This window comes from Lolium rigidum, chromosome 7, assembly GCF_022539505.1.
Source record: "Lolium rigidum isolate FL_2022 chromosome 7, APGP_CSIRO_Lrig_0.1, whole genome shotgun sequence".
Taxonomy (NCBI): Eukaryota; Viridiplantae; Streptophyta; class Magnoliopsida; order Poales; family Poaceae; genus Lolium; species Lolium rigidum.
The window spans coordinates 262,320,159-262,337,153 of record NC_061514.1 but is presented as its reverse complement, the minus strand read 5'-3'; the positions used below and the strand labels follow the sequence as shown (position 1 = coordinate 262,337,153).

Genomic DNA, 16,995 nt, shown 5'->3' with positions numbered 1-16,995 from the left:
GGAAAGATAATATAGTTAGATTTGATAAAAATCTGTAAGCCTAAAGAATAAGGTGGTTTAGGTGTGGTAGATTTAGAGGTTATGAATCAATGTTGTTAACAAAATGATTGTGGAAATTAGAAATTAGTGAGGGGATATGGCAGAGTATCCTTAGAGGTAAATATGTTCACGATAATTTTCTTGCTAACTGTAAATTGAAGCGTGACCAATCTCATTTTTGGGAGGAGTTAATGAAAGGTAAATATGTTTTTATCTTTCTGTAGGGAAGTTACTGATAATGGGGAAAAAACCTAGGGAAAATATTAGTAGCTAGGTAGTGGATCCTTTATGAAAGGATATCCTAGATTAATTAGCTTAACTCTTAGTGGTAATGTTAGTGTTGCTTCCACAACCTAACTTAATTCAAAGGCACACCTAGCTAGGTACCTGAAACGGACTTTTCCTCTACACAAAGGAAAAGGGAAGCATAGTCATTACTTTTACTAGTTGAATGCCCGTGCGTTGCCACGGTCTCATATAAAAACTTCATCCACATAATATCGCACACTAATATAAAATGCACAAAAATATACACACATATAGAAAACATTATCCACATGGATTTATGCCGTGTGTGAAACCTCTGTGAAACATTGATTTTCAAATGGGCAAAACATAACTCACGTGCAACTCCTGTGAAACTCTTCGAAGCTTCCATAAATCAACTTTGTACATAGCAACCATAGTGAAAACAATTCTTGATGACCACTTTGTGTTCGTAACTTTGTACATGTGCATTTCTCTGGTTTTTCTTCTCCTTTTGTACATCCTTTGTGTTTTCTCTTCAATATCTTGTTACTCCACTTTGTGTTGGTACATACAATATGTGATTATAGACTCTAGAAAATATGCACCAATTATTGTCTTGTTTTTGGGAGGATATTTAATACTCGGTCCGTTTCTTAGATGTAAGGTGTATTGTTTTTTGAGAAAAAATAAATCAGAATATAAGGTCTATTTCGTTGCACAACTTGTGTGGACATTTTTTTAAGGCATTTAATTGTGTTTCCTTCTATCTTGCAAACTCCTCTATTTTCATGTCAATTGTTTAGGGGTAATTCCGCCCAAACTTGCTGTAGTTTTTCCTCCAAATGCATTCTTTAATTTCTGAGCCAAAAACTATACACCTTATATCTAGGTAGAGGGAGTATTGATAATAAAGGGTAACACGATACATGAACAACATTCTCCTCTGTTATCTATATTCTTAGAGAATCAAGGTTTGGGTTAATAGTAAATTCTCGAGATGAGGACTCATATAAACTACCAATTTTTTCTTTAACATGTTCAAAAGTTCTACCATTATCACACTAAACTATGTGCATTTAACAAAACATATGTAACATGTATAAGAATTTGTGTGATCATTGAAAATTTCTCAATTCTTGGACGAAAAATTTAGTGTTGGTGCGGCCAATTTATACTTGTTCTTGTACCAGGCAAGACAAGATCAAGCAATCTATTATTTGCTCGGTACTTCCAATGCATGGTGCCACCAGATTAGACTGATAGCGTCAAACCATCAATTATAGCATTAGACAGAAGGGCGATGAAGATGTCCTTCGGGCATTGATGACCCGACTCTTTCGAATTGGGCATGCTAAGTTATCTAGACAACCAGGGTCTAGATGGCGCAAGCTCATCCGGCAGTGCTTCAAGTCGATGGATCCGCAAACAATGTTTGCTAAGATAAGATGGTGACAAATTAATTGGGGTAATATGCACCATGTGATGTTTCATGTTTGCCCAAATGTGCATAGTTTGATTCATGAAGGGAACATGATTGACCTTTTGGAAGTCATTTCGTTTTATCTAAATATAACTCTCTTGTAGAGGTATTATCAGTACCACGATGAGTTAATTTGTCAAGACACAAAAAAATGCATTACAAAATTTCCACCTTTATTGTGTTGGTGGTATAATACTTATCTTGTCTAACATGAATGATTAATATCACATATTCACCTATTTCCATTCATTCTGCGATGTAGTTCGTGTATAGTTTATGTGCCATCATCATAATCGAATGCGGCATAGCCTTGTCTTCATCACATAAAGTTCACACCCTTGTTCATCGCAGTATAACATAAAGCTACGGATTATTAAACAACCACTCTGCAAATTAGAAATTAATCAACCATCAATTTGTAACGATTTTTCCCAACTGTTGATGTTAAGAGTTTTTCATAATCTATGTACCCATGAAGAACTATGGTGTGTGCCATACACTTGTGTAGTGTCACCAGTGCTTATTAATAGAGTAAAATATGTGACAGTTAATCAGTCTGGCAAGTACTTGAAACCTTAGACAAGGAGCTCCTTACTTCATAAGATGACATCTTATTTTGGCTTTTAACAAAGGAGAAGAACACGTGTACGCGCAAAAGAGGATGTCACGTAAAAGGTCTAGCACTTTCCTGCTCCAAGACCATGAAGATATGTTTTTCCTTATCTTGCTTCATCGCTCTTGCAAGCAAATGATACTCACTAGTGGTTGGGGCGCCCCATGGGGCGCCTCCTCACCGGTTAGTTGCGTACCAATCAATCCAAAGAATGACTATCTTCTCTTTTTTACTCTCAAGTTTTCTGTCTTCTCTTTTTTACTCAAGTTTTCTTATGGGACAGTGAAATATGTTGTGTCAATATGCATGTTGTGGTACCATTTCAGATCCACATATGTTACAATTTCAGAAGATACTTGGTAGTACCAAGCCCTCATAGAGAAAATCATTTACACAAAAGCAAGTACATGAAAGTGGCTGTGTGAGCCTGCTCCTTGTGGATTTTGTTTTGCAGATAAAAAAAGGTTTACTTCAATACAATTCAATAGTGTATTACACATCACCATTTCAACATGAGCATTTGCATAATTCACATCTATGGTGGGAATGTGGATGCAAAAAAAAAAATAGTTGCATGCCAGCCAGACCATTCTTTGGCTAGAGTTATTGCAACACCATCTAACTATCAAATAGTGAATTATAATCATCCAACCATCATATGGACAACTATATTTACAGAGTGAACTTTTATGACAGCTCTGAAACCAACATCAAAAACATGGACAGAGTCACAGAGATAATGACCAAATGGAAGGAACAAGCCCTAGATAACGATCTGAACCCATATGTGAATAAGGCTTATCTATGGAGAAAGCAGAAGCGGGTCTTGCACTTGATGAGGGGCTAGATGCATACATTTGAACAAGGTATTTGAGTCACGGCTCAAAACTGAGTCACCAGCCCTGCAACTCAGCATTAGTCAACAAAATTTGTTGTACAGTCGCCAGAAGTCATTGTTTAGTTGCGAGTCCGCTGTGAAAAGCACTCTGCTCAGCAAATCATGGAAGTGTAATGGTGTAAATTAGGGGAGAAAAATGATCAAAAGAAGAGTGCAGCATAAATAAGGTGCCAGATAAAAAAGAAACATAATACTAATATACATATGAGCAAAATACTATCTTCAGAAAGCTCCTCACAGATTGTGGCAAGAACCTGATATTATAACTCATGAACTTGGCTTAGCACTATGAATATTCTAGTGTAAAAATAGAAAAGCAGAATGTAGATTAAAATAATATGTTGCATGTCTCTTTCCATGTGACTCGAAGAGTGTGAATCGATGTAGTAACATATTATCTGCACAAGCTATTAACTTAGAGGTACCAATTTGTAGGTAAGCCTGAACATGGGCATGTGTCACTTGCCAATTTGGTTGTGCTTTTGCTCAAAATTGGTAAGGTCTTAACATTCATAAAGGCAGTTTTGCCCGTCTTTGTACCAAAACAAAGAAGGAAAGAGTACCAAAAGTGCAGCTGTCTTTATTATCCATGATTCATATTCCTTTGTTACCGAGGGATTTTGTCCAAACCCTCACATGCCCCATCATAATCACTCCAAATAGGGCATCCAAACATAGATAAGAATTATAACAGCGGATCTAAATCAGGCGAGAAGCAGCATTTTTCACGTAAAAACACTGAGAAGTTATATTACCTTGATCTGAGGCTGATGTATCTGACCAGTCTAATACAAATATTGGATGCATTCCCCTACTACAGAAACACAAACAGCTCAGTACAACCTGCAAGATATTTCTAGTTAGTATTTCGCTGGTGTTTGTACCCAAAAAAAAGTAAAGAGTAGCAAAGCTGCAACTGTCTTTATTATCCATGATTCATTCCTTTGTTACTGAATGATTATTTTGTCCTAAGTCTCACATGATTCAGCATAATCACTCAAAATAGGAAATTTAAGCATAGATGAGAATTATAACAACAATCTAAATCGGGTTAGAAGCAACATTTTTTTCCTGTAACAAACTACTAAAACTGCACCATAATTTGATATTGCCAAAGGAATGAGTAACTAATTGGACTGGAAACGCTAAGTTTGTACGTGAAGGCAGAAGCTAATTTCGGAAAACAAAAATAGCACAACAAAGCTTCTTGCCCAGGCAAATACGCATAGTCATGGTAGAGTAGGTATCACTATGTAAAACAAATACTGTGAGGGGAGACAGTTTTAGTGGGATGATAGCACACGGTAAACAAATCAAGTTTACCAAGTTTTAGCCTCAAACAGAAAACAAGTCTGAACCCAAAGCACATGACATCCTCTCTGCCGAAAGATAAAATCTGAAGCATTACAATGCTAGCTTTGCTTATTCTAAATATATATCATTGCATAACCTCCTCATCAAGACACCTAACACCAATGGTGTGATAAAAATATATGAACATTTACAGAAGCAAATATAGCTCAATACCTTCTTACTTATGAGATTGCCTCTGAAAATTGAACTTACAATTGTATGATAACACACAATCAATGCATGTTTGCTAGCCTGCACAAAGGCACAATTGGTTACAAAGTTACATTAGCCTCCTAACTTAAATAAATAATGGCAATGACAACTGCAGATATTTAAATAAATGCAGCAGTAAAGTAGACAACCAAAGTATTACAAGAAGCATCACGTGAATAGAAACTAAACCAGGTTTTACATAAGTAATTCTTATAGGCCACTTTCTTTGAAGAAGCTGTCAAATTCAAACTGGGGAAAATCCAGTAAGTTGGCCAGAAACATATTACATGTCACTACAATAGCTAGTCATGTCTAGATGGCAAAAGGCGAACGATTTTAACAAGACATAAAATAATCTAAGTGAAGAAACTGCTGACTGAACAGGAAGGCCACAGAACACGCTCAAGCAGGCAAAGAGCAGACCATTTTTGGAGCAAACCGGCAAGACCCAGACAAATAGACGCAATAAAACAAGAACCATCATACCTCAACAAGTACTTTCCGATAACTTCAATAGCGCGGCAGCAGTGATGACCGGCGGCGAAACGGCTCAAGTATCAGAGCCATAACCGAAAGAAAGTAAATCAGTATGAAAACCATCTGATTATGGAGGGAAGCCATATCTTTCATAGTGATAGATTAAAGAAGCTAGCAGAACAATGGCAATGGCACAAATCCTGAATTAGGAATATAAACCACCTTCTGCAGTGGTAAACAATCTCACTTTATCAAGGTCAGCCCATGCTTCTACTTGCTACATGCGAAAACTGGGAAATTCACTGCATGCACGAAACTGTTGTCTGTCCTCAAACATAGCGAGAAGCAACCACATCATGTCACTTTGATAGATACCAAAGTCTCTTAAGTCTTCATAAATCTGATCTATTCCTCCGTGTCAGCAATCTCCAAGTCCTAGATGTCGCGCCAATGCTGACCTGTCGAAAATATGGATGTCACAGCCGTTTGTGCCATCAGCGATGCGGACACGACAGCTGTTGTAATGCCATCAGAAATGATCCTATAAATGTGCACACCTTAAAAAAGTTTGACGGAAAGGTTATAAGAATCTAAATATAGCAAACATTCAACCACACCTTGTGTCTAATATTTCGGGATGCATCTTGAAAATTTATTATACAAATTAATATGCCTCAATATTATATATAAGGTTACAAATGAAAATTAGGACAAAAACAAATGGCCCTACTTGATATCACTCATCTCTTTTTTGTGACAGACGGGCATCAACATTCCTATAAGTTTAGACTGATCTGCACTTTTTTCTTGCCCCATCTCTCCACAACTGCGTAGACTTCAAACTATAGTTGTAATCTGTAAACCTGAAATTTATATATTGTTCACCCTGAACTTAGCTTAAACCTACCTAATTACTCTTCTGACCTACAACACCACGTCATAACAAGAGGCAGCGCGAGCTACTATTTAACAGTAAAACTAATTAACTTTGTCCCTCACACAACGAGATAGAAAAAATAATTAACTTTCTTTGTATGAGGTGCCCTTGTATGCATATGAGTGATCAAATCTGGATAGAGAAAAATAACATAGAATCCGGTGGATAGTGCATTTTGATAGCACATGATTATTTTCGGGAATTATATTAAATACACAAAGAGTATGTCTTAACTTCTTACTCTGAGGGTTTGATGAATTGGTCTCAACTACCAAAATATGGATCAACAACTAAAAATTAGATACGTGGTAATCGTAAGTAAAACGAAGATTTTCAAATAGGGAGTATAAGATGAAATGGAGGTTATCTAACCTCAACTAATGTCTGCGGAAATCCAACATTTATAAGTTTATCCATTAAATCCAATATGCAGGAGGTCAAGTGATGATGCAGAAATCAAACCATCATGTTTACAGAAGCAACCTATCCCCAAATATGTAAAAGCTATACCGTCAATGACATCAAATCTGTGACCAACCTGCATAAATTTCACACTCTCCTGAGCCAAAACTTGAACGGAAGGAAACTAACAAATGCAGACCATTGTTTATTGGAAAGCATGGACAATCATGATCAAATTCTAGACCTACCACCATAAAGGATGTTGCCGACCAGGTGCACCTTGCATGTGAAGCCCCAACCGAGACGACCACGCGCAGCATCCGATCCACCTGCGCACGGATGAGAAACAAGAATAGAGAAATATGCATCAAAAAAACGAGGGAGCAAAGCACACACTCTCTCTTCCTCCCTGAAAGTGGCGGCGAAGGAAACCATCCTGGATTGTTTGGCAGCCGCGCGGGAGGCAACCACCGATGCTTAGGGACGACCGGACGAGCCAACCATGCCTCCCTGCTAGGGTTTCACCACCCAGCCGCCTCCCTGAATCCCCGCCACCAGCAACCCGCCTACCTGCATCACCGCTGCCGCCATTGCTTCCCCACCGCCGTCGTGCCACCCCCTTCGCACCACGTCATCTCATCGTTGGGAACCCGCCCCACTGCATCGGCGCCGCAAGGACATGGTCCCCTTCATCACCAGGACGACGGCCGCAGAGACTGAGCCCACCATTCTCTCCCCTCCTCTTCCGGCAGGGATCCGACGACGAGGACTGGCCGTGGGAAAAGGGGAGAAGAGGAGGTACGGGGTGGGGACGCGATGATGCGCCGCCGGGCCAGAATCGAGGAGAAGGGAGAAGTCGCGTGACGCGAGAGGAAAAGTATTACTTGGGGGCGGTGATAACTGGAGGCGGCTCCATCTCTCGGTAGGATACCGGCTCGACGCGTGGACCAATTAAAGTTAGCGAAGCCAAGCAATCGCCCAGCCGTTACGCTCCACCAGTCCTATCGTGGATAGGCTGAGAAGGCGCCCTACCCACACGCACTTACTTATTCTCAATTACCTTAAGCAGGTATATAACCAAACAAATAAATCCACAATCATCAAAACCAATGGGTATGTCACATAAGCCAAATTCAGAAACAAAAAATGGTTATAAATATTAAGCACAATTAACATAAAATACAGGGCACCCATCAACTTTGGGACTTCCAAAAGGATGAAATGGATATCGCAATCGTTTGTATCATTCTGCCTCCATAACAATTAGTGTGCGAAAAATACAAAAAAAGGATAAAATTTAGCAGGGTACTAAATATTTTTGCAAGAGGTCAACCTCGTAATTATTTCATCTAATTATAGGTAAATAGAGAGCTCACAAACCAGCTAACCTCATAATTATTTGAACTAATAACAGGAAAATACACAGCTCACAAAAGGTCGACCTCATGATTACTTCATCAGATTACAGTCAAATAGTGCGAGTTATACACATTAAGCTAAGTATGTCCTAATTTAAAATTCCTAGGATCATCCAAAGAAAGTCTGAATGTACTTACATCAGTAATTCAGACATGGCCTGCAACTTTCATATTCCTAGGAGATCTTCTCATACATTTGTGTTTATGACTTATGAGATTTTTTAAGGAAATTATTTGGCTATGAATTGACCATTTTGTCCTGCATAAAAAATGCACATTGAAGACAGATGGAAGAATATAGGAAACTTTAAATTGATGATCAATCTTCTAAATAGGCTTGGAAAGAATGTGTCATACCAGTCGTGGAGGTGAAAGAGATTGAACCAATCAAATCACGTTGGAGATGGTGGATCGTTTGCCCCTGCTGCCCGCTCCACACATCCTCAATGCAGCAGGTCACCAAGCTCCCTCAATCCAGATTGCCAGTGCCACCTCCCCAATCTCTTGGATAGTGTGCCAATGCCAACTCCACGAGATTGGCGATCTTACCGGGGAGGGGAGATTGGAGAGCGATGAGGCGAGCATGGGTGGATCGAGGAGAGGAGTTTGATGGCGCAGTTGTGAAAAAATATGGGGCCAAATCTATGTTGGCGACTGAGGGAAAAACCGCCTTGCTGGGACGGAGTCCTCATCGCCACCGTGCTCGCCGTGGCAGACTACGAGTCACTTATGCTCGCCCCCGAACGGGATGGTAAAGCCGCGTCCTCTGTGGCCTTCCACCGCCGGCTCGAGGGAGTCGGTGCTCCATCTAGTCCTTGCCGCTCTCGGGTCCTTCGGTCGCGCCTCGCTTGTCAGGGCGAATGCCAGGCAGCCGCACGAGTCCTTTCACCTCACTGTGGCGCTATCCGTGGACGTTGCGCTTGCATCAGCCGTCCACGAGTTGCTCCTCCTCGCAGTTGTGCGGGTCGCTGATGCTACGCCCACCATGGTCGTCCATGAGCTGATCCTTCTTTTTTTGAGATGACGACCAAACTCAAAAGATTCAATAAGTGGCTTGTTGGTCATGATAAGGGGTGGTCCGATCTTCTCAGTAAGCAACGGTGGTGATGATGATCACGGGGTGATTGCACCGGAGGTAACTTGATGAAGTGGCTGATAACTTGTATGACGCAACGAGATCTCTCGATTGGTCCACATCGCCAATGCAACAGCTCTCAACCCTGCAAGATATTCGCAACTCCACACACTTGCGCACGTAGCCGCCGACCACGAAGCGGTAAGTTGCAACCTTCTAATTTCTAATGGAACAGCAGATCACACAAGACTTTCAGATCTATACCAAATCAATCAATATGGTGTAGGGATTCAATAGTTTTGCATAGCAAACAACTAAGAACTAGGGTTTATCTTAAACGTGGTCTAAAGCTACTTTGGGGGTGTCCTGGGCACTTATGTAGGGGTTCAGGACGACCTCGGGTCGAAAAAGTACGAAAAAACCGACCTAGAATAGATCTGGTCGAGACAGACTCGGGTTCGGCCGGCCTGGGGGCCGGTCGACCGGGCCTGGCCAGGGACCGGATGGCGACCGGGCGGGCGTCCAGGCTTACTGGATACGCCCCGGCTGGCACAAGCGTGGGACCCGATTTGGACCGGGCTGATCCGGCGTGGGAGCCAGTTGGACCGGGCCTGGGGCCGGGCAACCCGGCGTCACGGCCGGTTGACCGGGTTGGGCGCCGGCCTGAACATATCCTCCTATCGCGCATGCCTCCCGCTCCTCCCTCGCGCGTCCATGGGATGTCTTCTTGTCCAACTCCATGTCCAGCTTCACGTCCATCTTCTTGTCCAGCTGCTCCTCTCCTCCTCGTGCGATGCTTGCTCCTTCTTCATACCTGATCATACATAAGTAATACGACTTAGGCAGTATAAAGTTCTCATCGATCAAAGTATCACTTAGGAACAAGTTCACATGTTGTTTAAGTAGCTTCGCACGGGCTCGTGTCATTGGTCCAATCCTAACTTCATTGGACTTGAGCTTCACAGCAGGATCATCTTCAACTTGTAATGACGGAGGTAGTAGTGAGGTAGGGATGTCCTCATCAGGTCATGTCGTTCGCGACTTCTACAATCTAGACCAACAACTGAAATTAATCATAGAAGTCAAGCCAGAACTGATCGAGGAGGCATACCCTAACGTTGCCTCCTAGACCTTCTCGAGTGAGCGCGGGGACTGGATCATCAAATATATAGCTCTTTTTTCAGCTTCCATCTGCTAATCGTGCTCGGCAACATTTGGGACCGGAGGCGGAGCGTAAGTGGCGCTCGTCGGAGGAGGGGAGGAGAACAACTATTCCATGTACATCTCCTGCCATGGCAGCAGGAGATAGGAAGGGATCGAGCGAGATTTGGAATGCGTTTATCGGGGGAAAAGGAAGATGGACTTGTACCCTTTTTTAATGATCGTGGAAAGAAAAGGCAATGGTCTTGTGATTGACGTTATAGCTTTCCAAATCAACTAAAATTCTGTTTGCAGTAATTGACGTGATTTGATTACCTATTAGAAATAGACTATATCTTCCCTTTTACTGAGTGCTCTCCGTGGATGGACCTGTGAGGATATCAAACATATGAGTCAGATGTTGAATGGCAGTTTTTGTGGGTGATCAACGGTTAGGATTTCTTCAATGTTTGATGTCAAAGTGCACACCATCCCCAACTGCAATATAATACGTAGTAAAGATCCTTAGATCTACCAAAACAAAACTGGTCACTTTGATGTAAATTAAATTTTACCCCAAGTAACTGTTCAAAGAAATATAACATGAATTTCAAATTCCTAGCAAAGTGCAAGATGTCTTCAACATAAAAATTGTTTCATCCTCGTGTTGTAACATGCTTACTCCACCTTCAACCAACTCTCTTAAACCTCTTTCAACAAACCATTATTCTCACACTCCTTTCTAATCGTCAATGTTAGCACATATACAAGCACATCAAAAAGAATGGGGATAAAGGACCCCAGTGCCTTAATCCTATTTTTGATTAAAAAAGAATGGAGACTTTTTTATTTTTCAAATTGAGCGGCATAGCCCCCGATGTCATTAGTGGAATGAATCCGGATGAACATGAGGTTCAATTTTATTTTCCTATATCACCTTACAACTTCTGAGTTGTCAACCCAAGTACTAAAACAAACCATGACCCACAAAGCCAAAACAAAGCAATCCTCTGATTGTTGAGTCACTTGCACTAAAAGATGTTTTTTATTTACACAAGAGAGAGGGGTTTCAATAGAGTCGTTTTTTAAGTTGACTTTGAAGTTCTAGTTCATCTTTGGCACAATAGAGTTTATGATCGTTCTATGATCAAACATTTCTTAGATGAGATTATTGAGTTGAGTGTGTTTTTTACAGCTTTTAGCTTAAGTCATGGTCGTTGTCAGGCTAACCAGGCGGCTCATTCTCGCGCAAAGTTTGCGAGTTTACAAAGATGGGTTGTTTTCTTGGTATGCTGAGCCACCTGCATTTTTAGCACACGGACTTCAGGTTGATTGTACTTGTTTGTGATTTGTGGCTCACTCTTTTCCTTACCAGAGTATCTAAGGGGACTGAATAGTTTTTAATGAGGCGGTTTGCTAGCTTAATATATTTTTTATTTCAAAAGAAGCCAAAACAAAGCAAAAACTTACACAAAACCCAGAACTAATATAGTTTACTCTACTACTGAACTCTTCCATGTTTGGTTTGCTTCTATGTGAACTTCATCTTTTCCTAGTCATTGATCCTTTTTACCGTTCACTTCATTTGCTTCTCATCATCCTGCAATTCTGATCACCATCGGGCTCCAACCTTTCTTCTTCCTGAAGATCTCAGCTGCTACTCGCAGTAGCGTCTCTAACCCTTTGCTTTGCAAGTCTTGTCGACATCATATTAAAAGAACAGTCCATAAATCCATTCAGTGAGCGCGTTAACCTATTATACTAGAAGGATAGTCAGGAAAATATTACTAAAATAAGCAACATTTTTGGTTTTCCATAAATCTGAAATTACTTTTGTAACTCCTACTTCCACTAATCCTCTCATACTAGTAGGAAATCTGAAAACCAACAAATGATGTCCGAGTTTGAACTAAAAGTTGTCCTAATATCTGAAGTACAATGTACTAGCCCCAAGCATATCTTGACACTGGAAAGTGAACAAAAAGATGATCTATGCTCTCATTTTCACTACAAAACAAAGAACCATTACTACCTTCCCGTTATATATGCTTCACAATATTCGTAGTCAAATAATTTTACTAAATAAGATCTGGAGAAAATTTTAATCTTTAGAGGTATTTTAATTAACCATAACTTTTTTATGGACATCCAACCTGACTAATTTTTAGAGCAGCGTACATGTATTTAATTGTAAACTAGCCTAATTTTTTAAATAACCATTCGCATCAATCTTTTCTATCTGTTAATCTATTTCACCACACAAATTTGTAATTCTTCCCATAGTACCGCAGTCTGTCCCTATAACGTTCTCCTAAATCTCACATAATTCTATACTTCTTAAAACACTCTAGCTACTAGATTTCTAATGCTAAATGGTAATTATACAACCTAACAAACTTCATCATAAAAGGTTGATCACCAACCAAAAAATCCTCCGACAAAGGAGTATTTTAATCATTACTCGCTACTTTCCTATAGTACCTGTAAAAGAATTCCCTAACATCTAAAATACCATGGAAAAATGAGACTTCCTAGCTCTTTTCTTAACATCAACTAACAAATTTCTCTTGCAATACTTGCTTAAAATCGTTTTTTTTTTCATAAGCCCTCTTCATTTTCAAGATTCCACAACCATGTGCTTAAAATAAAAATGTTCATTATTCTCAGGTCCACTATTCAAAACCCCATTGATCAATTGGCTGGCACACATTTTGCCAATTTACCAAATGATATTTTTTAACATCTTCCTTATCATTCCATGAAATTCTTTACCTAGGTAAATCAATATTCTTCTCTATAGGTTTGGAAAAGGAAGCATAGACATCATATAAAAGGCATATTACTAAGACTACCTTTAATCAAAACTAACCTGTAACCAGAAGACACCACGGGTTCCACGGGGTAAATCCATTTAAAAGGACAAACTTTAGCTGAGAGAGTTTCTATAGTTGGGGGAAGGGGGATTGGTGAAACCAATATTCATCATGAAACTTCATATACTGATGATCGCGAGGTTCTATAAGAGAGACGACCTAGGCTGAAGTCAACATAAAAGCACCTCTTTAATGTATCAAATGTTTATCATCCACACACAAAACACCTCCCACCACGGAGCGCTTTCGTATCGGACGAACCATTTTTGCCCCTGCTCGATCCTCTCTCTCACGCGGCGGGAGGCCAGATCCCATCTCCACCAGCGGGAGCTTTGGGCCCCTCTCCCTCCACTTGCTGCTTCGGCGATAGGAGGGGGAGGGGAACTCGTTCCTCCATTCTATAGTTAGGGCTTATCTGTTGTGGTGCATCGTTGGGGTGGTGGGAGAGGGGCTGGGCAAATAAATCTGCCTCGACTCCACTCCCACTACAGCGGAGACCTTCACGGCGGCGTCTCGTAGTTGATGACAATGTGTGCTTGTTGATCTTTCAGTTCAACGGATTGGTCTTCTCGCCGCTCTTTAGATCTGGCGAGATATGTTTCTCGACGTGTCGCTGGCGTTTGTCATTGTCCATGACGGTGCTCGGGACCGGGGCAAGGTGGATGCTCTGGAGCAAGGATGTTGGTCCGGAGGTGTTGGATTTGTCGTTATTCCTCGACTTCGTTGATGAGATGTGGCAGATCTTGGTCCAAGATAGCACTGTGACGTCCCCCGGTCGATGTGCCAGAACGACACGTGCCTCGATGCTTGCATCATGCATGTTCATCGACTCACAAAGCCTCATTGGCGATGGTGCTCTTTTGGATCTGGCAATGGTTGAGGCTCGGCGTCTCTTCCAACGCGCGTCTAGGCGACATTGAGTTTGGCGGCGGCGGCTGGCTTCGGGGTGTGCAGGAAATCCCAGGGATAGTTTTGTATATTTCTATTCTTTAGGGTTTTTCTGCAAAGTTTTCAGGATAACTGTTTTCTCCTGGTCTGTCTAGTTGTTTCCACGTTTGTTTACTCACGTAACTTGATTTTCTATTATTGAAATACGTGATTACTCTCTCAAAAAAAACACCTCCCACCACATGGTTCCAAACCCTCTCATTGATATTCTAATTTGAATATTGCAATAATTTATATTGAAAAGAGGATAGCCAATTTATTGGTAATTCAAAATCATATGTACAATTAGTATAATTCTGATTGTTAAAGTCCAAAAATTTCTTGGAACTTTTCACGTTTTCTCACAAACAGATTCAAAATATATGATTACTATTTTTGAAGTTTGTATAAACCATTGCTTCGCTTGGAGTCTACAATTCATATTACTCATATAATACTAATTTTAATTTTACTATATCGAAAAATCTCCAGTTCTTTGAGCATACATAGGTTGAGGATGGAACTCCTATAGCAATCGATGTGGAAAAAGGCAACAGCCGAATACAAAGCAGAAAAAGCGAGTGAGATCTTGACTTTCTATTATCATACAACATAGAAGTATTTAATCTAATAAAAAAGATGCATGGGATTTTATAAAAAAAAAATATAATATTGAAAGCTCTCATCTCAGTCGCTAGCCTAAGAAAAGGTACGGGGTTGCTTCGCGATGACGAATAAGCAACCTAGCCTAATCCTTGTTTCCATAGAAAAAAATGAATTTACTCTAATATCCGTGCAATGACTCAATATTGAGTAATCAAATCATGTGTTTTGTTAGATCACAAGAATTGTTAATCCCCCACCCCAATACGCTATTCATCAGCAAAACTTAGGAGATGTATGCTAAAAATAGTGCGAAAAGTGGAACATTGATCTAAGTGAAAATAAAAAATAAAAAGGATAGTAGGGGAAAAAATGAGGCACACTCCAGAGCCTATACAAGCGGCTCCAAATAGTAATTGGTTTAAAAAAATTGATGCTACTAAATCCGTCATTTTTTTGTGCCAACAATTAAGAAACATTCCCCGACTTGCTGCATCAAAAATTAAATCACAAGCTTCTGATAAAAAAACGAGACATTCTAGTGAGATTTATAATATGTCTTACCTTGCCAAGCACCTAACTTTTTATCCTTTTTCTCTACAAGAATATCTAACACACACTCTACAAGAATATCTAAAGAAATATCACATATTAGCATATAGACAAAAAGATTTTTTGTAGAAACCGGTAACAAATAATAAAATGTCCTTATCTCCCTAGAATAGAAGCTCATCTTGTTCTATCCTTAGGATTCTATTTTTTTCTCTTTATTCCACTACATTTAGCCATGACATTAGAAGTCATAACATCCCCTTATAACAATCTTTCTCTTTAGCACATTGTATGCATTTCATTTTCTCTTCGTCATTAATAACATTTAAACGTCTTCCCTTCAAAGAATTTATCCTGAACCAAATCCACCACTTCACTTTCCCTATCAATCTTATATTTTTCTTCTACTAGAAACATTTTTATTTCTTAAACACTATCGTAATTATTATTCCATTCTTTCAAATTTTCTAAACTCGTTAGCTCTATTTTGCCAAACATGTATAAAATTCCTTCCAAAAAAAAACTAAACCAAACTTTACTCACTAAACTATTTATGTCATCTCTCAAAACCAAAATAACTATAATCTAGATTAACTAGGAACTTCAATAATTTATCGGCCTAGATCTATAATCAATGCAACATTATCAAAAATAACTCTTGAAAAACTTCTTAACACAACTAAAGAGAAATCACTATCCCACATACTCACTAAAATTCTGTCTAACATTATGACAACTCTTGGGTATTAGATCAAGCAAACCTCCTACCAGGTAATTCAAGCTCTTTTAACTCTTTATATTATTTCATAATAGCATTAAATAAGATGGAGCATTTAGATAATCTTCTAGGTTTACTTTCACTATTCTTCGTAATAATATAGAATCCCCTCCAGTAGCACCATGAAAAGAATTAGCTTGTAAGATATGTAGTAATTATATTGAGAAAACTTCTTTATAATTATTATGTGGTGCTCCATAAATAGATACAATTTTTTTTGACATAAATATAGTGGGGAAGATCCCCACTGTGTCATTTTTCATTTTTCATAAAACACATATGTACATCAGTTATTGATACAAGGATTCATAAATGGTCTAGCCAGTCCTGCAAGCCCTCCTTAAGACTAGGCTTAATCCTATGTCGAATAGTACTAATGCTAACTTTAAAATGATCAAAACATGCTAAAAAGATCTCTACTGTGATGCTCAAAGATGATATTATTTCTCTGTATCCAAATACTCCAGCACCCTGCAATCAAAGCTTCCTTGAAATAAACATTATTTGATCTCCTTTGTCCATCTATCATCATGTTGATATGATCCATATCTTCATTCCACTCCATACCAATCTTCCACCATAGATTTCTGCTAAAATCGCAATGGAAGAAAAGGTGTGCCATCGTTTCAATTGCTTGATCATCACATAATACACATTTATTGCATTGCACATAAAATGATTTTCTTTCCATCATATCTTTAGTGTTTAGTCTGTCATGAGCCAATAACCAGAAGAAGAATTTTTGCTTCGGCAGACAGGCAGATGTCCATATCCATTTGAATGGTAGGGGTGCCAAGGGATGATTAGATAATGTATTATATACCTTCTTAACAGAGTAAGATTTTTCATTCATCGTCAACTTCCATTGATCATGGGAGCTCATGTCATGACTGACTGACATAAGAATTTGGCCAAATTCATTGCATTGCATAGCGGCAATGTTTGATAGTGGGATATTAAATAGATCA

At 39.5% G+C, this 16,995-nt stretch overlaps 1 long non-coding RNA gene across 4 annotated transcripts; it reads right to left on the bottom strand.

Moving 5' to 3' along the window:
- Positions 1-2,785: 2,785 nt before the first annotated feature.
- LOC124670630 lies at positions 2,786-7,549 on the bottom strand. Of its 4 annotated transcripts, none has more exons than XR_006992598.1 (5): positions 7,058-7,549; positions 6,910-6,990; positions 5,332-6,797; positions 4,807-4,884; positions 2,786-4,122 (listed from the first exon to the last, which is right to left on the bottom strand). It is a non-coding gene; the product is annotated as an uncharacterized LOC124670630 (long non-coding RNA). The 4 variants fall into 4 exon arrangements; XR_006992600.1 differs by having other exon boundaries at positions 5,332-5,863; positions 6,632-6,797; positions 6,910-7,546; XR_006992599.1 differs by having other exon boundaries at positions 5,332-6,742; positions 6,941-7,549.
- Between the last annotated feature and the right edge of the window lie 9,446 nt (positions 7,550-16,995).